The 6,708-nt window shown below is 39.3% G+C and overlaps 1 non-coding gene across 1 annotated transcript; it reads left to right on the forward strand.

Annotated features, from left to right (window-relative positions):
• The first annotated feature begins 3,512 nt into the window (after positions 1–3,512).
• LOC112804492 (small nucleolar RNA R71) lies at positions 3,513–3,620 on the forward strand. The gene has a single exon (XR_003203106.1). It is a non-coding gene; the product is annotated as a small nucleolar RNA R71 (small nucleolar RNA).
• Positions 3,621–6,708: the final 3,088 nt, after the last annotated feature.

The following is a 6,708-nucleotide window of genomic DNA, read 5'->3' on the forward strand; positions in this document are numbered from 1 at the left end:
TCCTTTTATTCTTACAAATAAAAATGCTTTCTTTCATTATCCTCCAAGTGTTTGATGAAATGCTTGAGAGGATGTTAGAGTAGAATTTTATGTTCTTGGCTTGAGAAGGTAACTTAGGATTTCTTGAGTCACTAGTGTCTAATTGATTGATAGTTGATAGCCATTAACTCTAGCCTTCATTAATCCAATTAGTGGAAAGCTAGGACTTATGGACTAGGATTGATATAACTCACTCGACTTTCCTTTGTTAATTGATTTAAGGATGACTAAGTGGGATTAATCCTTGCAACTACCATACTTGTGGCTAGTGATAATGATGAAGACCCTTGACAACCAAACCTTGCCAAGACCATTTTGTTAATACAATTTCATTACCATTTACTATTCATTTTTCTCATCTAAAACCCCAAAATAAATAAATCCATAACCAATAACAAGAGCACTACCCTGCAAGTCCTTTGAGAGACGACCCGAGGTTTAAATACTTCGGTTATTAATTTTAGGGGTTTGTACTTGTGACAAACAAATTTTTGTATGAGAGGATTATTGTTGGTTTAGAGACTATACTTCGACAAGATTTCATTTGGAAAATTCTAAACCGTCAAAAATCCGTTCGTCACCGGGTTCACACTTTGATCATGGTTCTTGGTGATTCATGCATTGGCATAGAACTCTTGAACCATTAAGATTCCGACTTGTTGAATGGGGTTGGTAAGAACTTCCCAACATCTTCTTCGGATCTCATGTCGGATCTCCGGATATTCACTCTTTTTGAGTTTGAAAGGGACCTCGGGGATCACCTTCTTCATGGCCACAACTTCATAGAAGTGGTCTTGATGCACCCTTGAGATGAATCTCTCCATCTCCCATAACTCAGAGGTGGAAGCTTTTGCCTTCCCTTTCCTCTTTCTAGAGATTTTTCCGGCCTTGGATGCCATAAATGGTTATGGAAAAACAAAAAGCAATGCTTTTACCATACCAAACTTAAAAGGTTTGCTCGTCCTCGAGCAAAAGAAGAAAGAAGAGAGTAGAAAAAGAAGAAATGAAGGAGATGGAGGAGACTTTGTGGTTTGGCTAAGGGGCATAAGTAGTGTTTAGGTTGTGTGAAAATGAAGGAGTGAAGATGGGTTTATATAGGAGTGGAGAGAGAGGTAAGGTTCAGCTATGTGAGGGTGGGTTTGGGAGGGAAAGTGTTTTGAATTTGAATGGTGAGGTAGGTGGGGTTTTATGAAGGATGGATGTGAGTGGTGAAGAAAAAAGATGGGATTTGATAGGTGAGAGATTTTTGGGGAAGAGGTGTTGAGGTGATTGGTGAATGGTTGAAGAAGAGAGAGTGGTGGGGTAGGTGGGGATTCTGTGGGGCCCACAGATCCTGAGGTGTCAAGGAAAATTCATCCCTACACCAAGTGGTGAGCAAAAATGCTCTTTATGCCAATTCTGGCGTTAAACGCCGGGCTGGTGCCCATTTCTGGCGTTTAACGCCAACTTCTTGCCCTTTCCTGGCGTTTAACGCCAGTCTGGTGCCCCTTTCTGGCGTTAAACACCCATAATGGTGCCAGACTGGGCGTTAAATGCCCATTTGCTGCCCTTGCTAGCGTTTAAACGCCAGTAAGGTCTTCCTCCAGGGTGTGCTATTTTTCTTTCTGTTTTTCATTCTGTTTTTGCTTTTTCAATTGATTTTGTGACTTCCTATGATCATCAACCTACAGAAAACATAAAATAACAAAGGAAAAATAGATAAATATAACATTGGGTTGCCTCCCAACAAGCGCTTCTTTAATGTCAGTAGCTTGACAGTGGGCTCTCATGGAGCCTCACATATGCTCAGAGCAATGTTGGAACCTCCCAACACCAAACTTAGAGTTTGAATGTGGGGGTTCAACACCAAACTTAGAAGTTGGTTGTGGCCTCCCAACACCAAACTTAGAGTATGACTGTGGGGGCTCTGTCTGGCTCTGTTTTGAGAGAAGCTCTTCATGCTTCCTCTCCATGGTTACAGAAGGATATCCTTGAGCCTTAAACACAAGGGATTCTTCATTCACTTGAATGATCAATTCTCCTCTGTCAACATCAATCACAGCCTTTGCTGTGGCTAGGAAGGGTCTGCCAAGGATGATGGATTCATCCATGCACTTCCCAGTCTCTAGGACTATGAAATCAGCAGGGATGTAATGGTCTTCAATCTTTACCAGAACATCCTCTACAGGCCCATAAGCTTATTTTCTTGAATTGTCTACCATCTCTAGTGAGATTCTTGCAGCCTGTACCTCAAAGATCCCTAGCTTCTCCATTATAGAGAGAGGCATGAGGTTTACACTTGACCCTAGGTCACACAAGGCCTTCTTGAAGGTCATGGTGCCTATGGCACAAGGTATGGAGAACTTCCCAGGATCTTGTCTCTTTTGAGGTAATCTCTGCCTAGTCAAGTCATCCAGTTCTTTGGTGAGCAAAAGGGGTTCATCCTCCCAAGTCTCATTACCAAATAACTTGTCATTTAACTTCATGATTGCTCCAAGGTATTTAGCAACTTGCTCTTCAGTGACATCTTCATCCTCTTCAGAGGAAGAATATTCATCAGAGCTCATGAATGGCAGAAGTAAGTCCAATGGAATCTCTATGGTCTCATTATGAGCCTCAGATTCCCATTGTTCCTCATTAGGGAACTCATTGGAGGCCAGTGAACGTCCATTGAGGCCTTCCTCAGTGGCGCTCAATGCCTCTTCCTCCTCTCCAAATTCGGACATGTAGGTCATGTTAATGGCCTTGCACACTGCTTTTGGATTCTCTTCTGTATTGCTTGGAAGAGTGCTAGGAGGGAGTTCAGTGATTTTCTTACTCAACTGACCCACTTGTGCCTCCAAGTTTCTAATGGAGGACCTTGTTTCAGTCATGAAACTTTGAGTGGTTTTGATTAGATCAAAGACCATGGTTGCTAAGTCAGAGTGGCTCTGCCTAGAATTCTCTGTCTGTTGCTGAGAAGCTGATGGAAAAGGCTTGCCATTGCTAAACCTGTTTCTTCCACCATTATTGTTGTTGAAACCATGTTGTGGTCTCTGTTGATCCTTCCATGAGAGATTTGGATGATTTATCCATAAAGGATTATAGGTGTTTCCATAGGGTTCTCCTGTGTAATTCACCTCTTCCATTGAAGGGTTCTCAGGATCATAAGCTTCTTCTTCAGATGAAGCGTCCTTAGTACTGCCTGGTGCAGCTTGCATTCCAGATAGACTTTGAGAAATCACATTGACTTGCTGAGTCAATATTTTGTTCTGAGCCAATATGGCATTCAGAGTATCAATCTCAAGAACTCCTTTCTTCTGATTCGTCCCATTGTTCATAGGATTCCTTTCAGAGCTGTACATTAATTTGTTATTTGCAACCATTTCAATCAGTTCTTGAGCTTCTACAGGCGTCTTCTTCAGATGAAGAGAGCCTCCAGCAGAACTATCCAATGACATCTTGGACAGTTCAGACAGACCATCATAGAAGATACCTATGATGCTCCATTCAGAAAGCATGTCAGAAGGACACTTTCTGATCAATTGTTTGTATCTTTCCCAAGCTTCATAGAGGGATTCACCTTCCTTTTGTCTGAAGGTTTGGACTTCCACTCTAAGCTTACTCAATTTTTGAGGTGGAAAGAACTTTGCCAAGAAGGCATTGACTAGCTTTTCCCAAGAGTTCAGGCTTTCTTTAGGTTGTGAGTCCAACCATATCTTAGCTCTGTCTCTTACAGCAAAAGGGAATAGCATAAGTCTGTAGACCTCAGGGTCAACCCCATTGGTTTTGACAGTGTCACAGATTTGCAAGAACTCAGCTAGAAACTGATGAGGATCTTCCAATGGAAGCCCATGAAACTTGCAATTCTGTTGCATTAGAGAAACTAATTGAGGCTTAAGCTCAAAGTTGTTTGCTCCAATGGCAGGGATAGAGATGCTTCTCCCATAGAAGTCGGGAGTAGGTGTAGTAAAGTCACCCAGTACCTTCCTTGCATTGTTGGCATTGTTGTTATTTTCGGCTGCCATCTCTTCTTCTTTGAAGATTTCTGTTAGGTCCTCTACAGAGAATTGTGCTTTAACTTCTCTTAGCTTTCGCTTCAAGGTCCTTTCAGGTTCAGGGTCAGCCTCAACAAGAATGCTTTTGTCTTTGCTCCTGCTCATATGAAAGAGAAAAGAACAAGAAAATATGGAATCCTCTATGTCACAGTATAGAGATTCCTTGAGGTGTCAGAGGAAAAGAAAGATGGAAGGAAGAGGAAGAAAATTCGAACTTATCAAGGAAAGATGGAGTTCGAATTGTGCATTGAGGAGTAGTGTTAGTCCATAAATAGAAGGATGTGAGAAGAGGGGAAGAAATTTTCGAAAATTAAGTAAGAGATTTTAAAAATATTTTGAAAAACACTAATTGATTTTCGAAAACTAAGAGTGGAAAAGAAATCAAGTGATTTTTGAAAAAGATTTTGAAATAAGAAATTAAAAAGATATGATTGAAAACTATTTTGAAAAAGATGTGATTTAAGAAGATATGATTGAAAAAGATATAGTTTTAAAAAGACATGACTGAGAAGATATGGTTTGAAAAACAATTTAAAAAGATTTGATTTTGAAAATTAATGACTTGGCTAACAAGAAAATATATGATTCAAACATTAAACCTTTCTCAACAGAAAAGGCAACATACTTGAAATGTTGAATCAAATCATTAATTGATAGCAAGTATTTTTGAAAATGGAAAGAAATTGATTTTGAAAAACATTTGATTGAAAAGATTTTGAAAACTTAAAAAAAATTGGCATTAAAAACAAAATCTTCCCTCTTGTGCCATCCTGGCGTTAAACGCCCAGAATGGTGCACATTCTAGTGTTTAACGCCCAAAACTCACCCCTTTTGGGCATTAAACACCCAGCCAGGCACCCTGACTAACGTTTAAACGCCAGTTTTCCTTCTTCACTGGGCATTTTGAACGCCCAGCTTTTTCTGTGTAATTCCTCTGCAGTATGTTCTGAATCTTTAATTCTCTGTATTATTGACTTGAAAAGACACAAATTAAAAATTTTTTGGATTTTTAATAATGAGGAATAATCAAAAATGCAACTGAAATCAAATAAACAAATGCATGCAAGACACCAAACTTAAAAGTTTGTATACTATTGACACTAACAAGTTGAGAATGCATATGAGAAACTACAAAACACTCAAGACAAGAGAATTTAAAGATCAGAGCAAGTAAATCATCAAGAACAACTTGAAGATCACTGAAGACACATGATAAATGCAAGAAGAATGGAAATATGCAATTGACACCAAACTTAAAATGAGACTAGTGTCTCAATAAGAAACATAAAATATTTTTGGTTTTTTTTTATGATTTTGTAATTTTTTTTGGTTTTTTTGAAAATTAAGTGGAAAAGAAAATAAAGATATCAAAATTCTTAATGAGAATTCCAGGAATCATGCAATGTTAGTCTAAAGCCTCAGTCTAAAGGAATTAGACATGGCTAGCCAAGCTTCAGCAGGACATTGCATTCAAGAGCTAAATTGATGAAAATCAATCAGCTTTGGTGATGATAAGAACATCACCTTGAAACACTAGAATTCATTCTTAAGAACTCTGAAGAAAAATACATAATCTAAGCAACAAGATGAACCGTCAGTTGTCCAAACTCAAACAATCCCTGGCAACGGCGCCAAAAACTTGGTGCGCGTAAATTGTGATCATCAATGGCGCCATCAACATGGTACGCTCAATTGCAATGTCAACTCTTTATCACAACTTCACACAACTAACCAACAAGTGCACTGGGTCGTCCAAGTAATAAACCTTACGCGAGTAAGGGTCGATCCCGCGGAGATTGATGGTATGAAGCAAGCTATGGTCACCTTGTAAATCTTAGTCAGGCAGATTCAAATGGTTATGGATGATATATGAATAAAGCATAAAGATAGAGATACTTATGTAATTCATTGGTGAGAATTTCAGACAAGCGAATGTAGATGCTTTGTCCCTTCCGTCTCTCTGCTTTCCTACTGTCTTCATCCAATCCTTCTTACTCCTTTCCATGGCAAGCTGTATGTAGGGTTTCACTGTTATCAGTGGCTACCTCCCATCCTCTCAGTGAAAATGTTCTACGCACCCTGTCACGGCATGGTTAATCATCTGTCATTTCTCAATCAAGTTAGAATAGAATCCGTTGATTCTTTTGCGTCTGTCACTAACGCCCAGCCTTCAGGAGTTTGAAGCTCGTCACAGTCATTCAATCATTGAATCCTACTCAGAATACCACAGACAAGGTTTAGACCTTCCGGATTCTCTTGAATGCCGCCATCAATTCTAGCTTATACCATGAAGATTCCGATCAAGGGATCCAAGAGATAAACATTCAAGCCTTGTTTGCTTGTAGAACAGAAGTGGTTGTTAGGCACTCATTCATAAGTGAGAATGATGATGAGTGTCACATAATCATCACATTCATCATGTTCTTGGGTGCAAATGAATATCTTAGAACAAGAATAAGCTGAATTGAATAGAAGAACAATAGTAATTGCATTAATACTCGAGGTACAGCAGAGCTCCACACTTTAATCTATGGTGTGTAGAAACTCCACCGTTGAAAATACATAAGAATAAGGTCTAGGAATGGCCGTGAGGCCAGCCCCCATGATCTAAGATAGCATAAGAATAAAGATAGCTACCAAGATAAGAATACAA

The sequence above is a fragment of the Arachis hypogaea genome, chromosome 5, assembly GCF_003086295.3.
Source record: "Arachis hypogaea cultivar Tifrunner chromosome 5, arahy.Tifrunner.gnm2.J5K5, whole genome shotgun sequence".
In the NCBI taxonomy this organism is placed as follows: Eukaryota; Viridiplantae; Streptophyta; class Magnoliopsida; order Fabales; family Fabaceae; genus Arachis; species Arachis hypogaea.